The sequence below is a fragment of the Silene latifolia genome, chromosome 1, assembly GCF_048544455.1.
Source record: "Silene latifolia isolate original U9 population chromosome 1, ASM4854445v1, whole genome shotgun sequence".
NCBI lineage: Eukaryota > Viridiplantae > Streptophyta > Magnoliopsida > Caryophyllales > Caryophyllaceae > Silene > Silene latifolia.
In genome coordinates, this window is record NC_133526.1 from 121,903,414 (window position 1) to 121,907,908 (window position 4,495).

Here is a 4,495-nt window from a genome sequence, read left to right on the forward strand (position 1 = left end):
ATTTGTCCTTAATCTTTAGTCCTTGTGACTCGTTGTGTAAACCATTTGTCCTTGTTCTTTAGTCCTTGTGATTCGTTGTGTGAAACATTTGTCCTTGTTCATTAGTCCTTGTGACTCGTTGTGTGAACCATTTTTCCTTGTTCTTTCGTCCATGTGACTCGTTGTTTAAACCATTTGTCCGTAATCTTTAGTCCTTGTGACTCGTTGTGTAAACTATTTCCCTTGTTCATTTGTCCATGTGACTCGTTGTGTGAACCATTTGTCCTAGTGAATCGTTATTCTTTAGTCCTTGTGTGAACCATTTGTCCTTGTTCTTTAGTCTTTATGACTCGTTCTGTGAAACATTTGTCCTTGTTCATTAGTCCTTGTGATTCGTTGTGTGAAACATTTTTCCTTGTTCTTTAGTACATGTGACTCGTTTTTTAAACCATTTGTCCTTAATCTTTAGTCCTTGTGTCTCGTTGTGTAAACCATTTGTCCTGTTCTTTAGTCCTTGTGACTCGTTGTGTGAAATATTTATCCTTGTTCATTAGTCCTTGTGACTCGTTGTGTGAACCATTATCCCTTGTTCTTTAGTCCATGTGACTCGTTGTTTAAACCATTTGCCCTTAATCGTTAGTCCTTGTGACTCATTGTGTAAACTATTTCCCTTGTTCATTTCTCCATGTGACTCGTTGAGTGAACCATTTGTCCTAGTGAATCGTTGTACTTTAGTCCTTGTGTGAACCATTTTGTCCTTGTTCTTTAGTCTTTATGACTCGTTGTGTGAATCATTTGTCCTTGTTCATTAGTCCTTGTGACTCGTTGTGTGAAACATTTTTCCATGTTCTTTAGTCCATGTGACTCGTTTTTTAAACCATTTGTCCTTAATCTTTAGTCCTTGTGACTCGTTGTGTGAACTATTTTTCCTTGTTCTTTAGTCCTTGTGACTCGTTGTGTGAATTATTTGTCCTTGTTCATTTGTCCTTGTGACTCAATGTGTGAACCATTTTTCCGTGTTCTTTAGTCCATAAGACTAGTTATTTAAACCATTTGTCCTTAATCTTTAGTCCTTGGGTCTCGTTGTGTAAACCATTTGTCCTTGTTCTTTAGTCCTTGTGACTCGTTGTGTGAAACATTTTTCCTTGTTGTTTAGTCTATGTGACTCGTTGTTTAAACCATTTGTCCTTCATCTTTAGTCCTTGTGACTCGTTGTGTGAACCATTTGTCCTTGTTCATTTATCCTTGTGACTCTATGTGTCAACCATTTGGCCTTGTTCATTACTCCTAGTGAATCGTTCTTCTTTAGTCCTTGTGTGAACCATTTGTCCTTGTTCTTTACTCCTTGTGACTCGTTGTGTGAAACATTTGTCCTTGTTCATTAGTCCTTGTGACTCGTTGTGTGAACCATTTTTCCTTGTTCTTTAGTCCATGTGACTCGTTGTTTAAACCATTTGCCCTTAATCTTTAGTCCTTGTGACTCGTTGTGTAAACTATTTCCCTTGTTCATTTTTCCATGTGACTCGTTGTGTGAACCATTTGTCCTAGTGAATCGTTGTTCTTTAGTCCTTGTGTGAACCATTTGTCCTTGTTCTTTAGTCTTTATGACTCGTTCTGTGAAGCATTTGTCCTTGTTCATTAGTCCTTGTGATTCGTTGTGTGAAACATTTTTCCTTGTTCTTTAGTCCATAGAACTCATTGTTTAAAGCATTTGTCCTTAATCTTTAGTCCTTGTGACTCATTGTGTAAACCATTTGTCCTTAATCTTTAGTCCTTGTGACTCATTGTGTAAACCATTTGTCCTGTTCTTTAGTCCTTGTGACTCGTTGTGTGAAACATTTGTCCTTGTTCATTAGTCCTCGTGACTCGTTGTGTGAACCATTTTTCCTTGTTCTTTCGTCCATGTGACTCGTTGTATAAACCATTTGTCCTTAATATTTAGTCCTTGTGACTCGTTGTGTAAACTATTTCCCTTGTTCATTTGTCCATGTGACTCGTTGTGTGAACCATTTGTCCTAGTGAATCGTTGTTCTTTAGTCCTTGTGTGAACCATTTGTCCTTGTTCTTTAGTCTTTATGACTCGTTCTGTGAAGCATTTGTCCTTGTTCATTAGTCCTTGTGATTCGTTGTGTGAAACATTTTTCCTTGTTCTTTTGTCCATGTGACTCGTTTTTTAAAACATTTGTCGTTAATCTTTAGTCCTTGTGAATCGTTGTGTGAACCATTTTTCCTTGTTCTTTAGTCCATAGAACTCATTGTTTAAAGCATTTGTCCTTAATCTTTAGTCCTTGTGACTCGTTGTGTAAACCATTTGTCCTTGTTCTTTAGTCCTTGTGACTCGTTGTGTGAAACATTTGTCCTTGTTCATTAATCCTTGTGACTCGTTGTGTGAACCATTTTTCCTTGTTCTTTCGTCCATGTGACTCGTTGTTTAAACCATTTGTCCTTAATCTTTAGTCCTTGTGTCTCGTTGTGTAAACCATTTGTCCTTGTTCTTTAGTCCTTGTGACTCGTTGTGTGAAACATTTTTCCTTGTTCATTAGTCCATGTGACTCGTTGTGTGAACCATTTTTTCTTGTTCTTTAGTCCTTATGCCTCGTTGTGTGAAAGATTTGTCCTTGTTCATTAGTCCTTGTGACTCGATGTGTGAACCATTTTTCCTTGTTCTTTAGTCCATGTGACTCGTTGTTTAAACCATTTGTCCTTAATCTTTAGTCCTTGTGTCTCGTTGTGTAAACCATTTGTCCTTGTTCTTTAGTCCTTGTGACTCGTTGTGTGAAATATTTGTCCTTGTTCATTAGTCCTTGTGACTCGTTGTGTGAACCATTATCCCTTGTTCTTTAGTCCATGTGACTCGTTGTTTAAACCATTTGCCCTTAATCTTTAGTCCTTGTGACTCGTTGTGTATACTAATTCCCTTGTTCATTTGTCCATGTGACTCGTTGAGTGAACCATTTGTCCTAGTGAATCGTTGTTCTTTAGTCCTTGTGTGAACCATTTGTCCTTGTTCTTTAGTCTTTAGGACTCGTTGTGTGAATCATTTGTCCTTGTTCATTAGTCCTTGTGACTCGTTATGTGAAACATTTTTCCATGTTCTTTAGTCCATGTGACTCGTTTTTTAAACCATTTGTCCTTAATCTTTAGTCCTTGTGACTCGTTGTGTGAACTATTTTTCCTTGTTCTTTAGTCCTTGTGACTCGTTGTGTGAATTATTTGTCCTTGTTCATTTGTCCTTGTGACTCGTTGTGTGAACCATTTTTCCGTGTTCTTTAGTCCATAAGACTAGTTATTTAAACCATTTGTCTTTAATCTTTAGTCCTTTTGTCTCGTTGTGTAAACCATTTGTCCTTGTTCTTTAGTCCTTGTGACTCGTTGTGTGAAACATTTTTCCTTGTTCATTAGTTCATGTGACTCGTTGTGTGAACCATTTTTTCTTGTTCTTTAGTCCATGTGACTCGTTGTGTTAAACATTTGTCCTTGTTCATTAGTCCTTGTGACACGTTGTGTGAACCATTTTTCCTTGTTCTTTAGTCTATGTGACTCGTTGTTTAAACCATTTGTCCTTCATCTTTAGTCCTTGTGACTCGTTGTGTGAACCATTTGTCCTTGTTCATTTATCCTTGTGACTCTATGTGTCAACCATTTGTCCTCGTTCATTACTCCTAGTGAATCGTTCTTCTTTAGTCCTTGTGTGAACCATTTGTCCTTGTTCTTTACTCCTTGTGACTCGTTGTGTGAAACATTTGTCCTTGTTCATTAGTCCTTGTGACTCGTTGTGTGAATCATTTTTCCTTGTTCTTTAGTCCATGTGACTCGTTGTTAAAACCATTTGCCCTTAATCTTTAGTCCTTGTGACTCGTTGTGTAAACTATTTCCCTTGTTCATTTGTCCATGTGACTCGTTGTGTGAACCATTTGTCCTAGTGAATCGTTGTTCTTTAGTCCTTGTGTGAACCATTTGTCCTTGTTCTTTAGTCCATAGAACTCATTGTTTAAAGCATTTGTCCTTAATCTTTAGTCCTTGTGACTCGTTGTGTAAACCATTTGTCCTTGTTCTTTAGTCCTTGTGATTCGTTGTGTGAAACATTTGTCCTTGTTCATTAGTCCTTGTGACTCGTTGTGTGAACCATTTTTCCTTGTTCTTTCGTCCATGTGACTCGTTGTTTAAACCATTTGTCCGTAATCTTTAGTCCTTGTGACTCGTTGTGTAAACTATTTCCCTTGTTCATTTGTCCATGTGACTCGTTGTGTGAACCATTTGTCCTAGTGAATCGTTATTCTTTAGTCCTTGTGTGAACCATTTGTCCTTGTTCTTTAGTCTTTATGACTCGTTACGTGAAGCATTTGTCCTTGTTCATTAGTCCTTGTGATTCGTTGTGTGAAACATTTTTCCTTGTTCTTTAGTACATGTGACTCGTTTTTTAAACCATTTGTCCTTAATCTTTAGTCCTTGTGTCTCGTTGTGTAAACCATTTGTCCTGTTCTTTAGTCCTTGTGACTCGTTGTGTGAAATATTT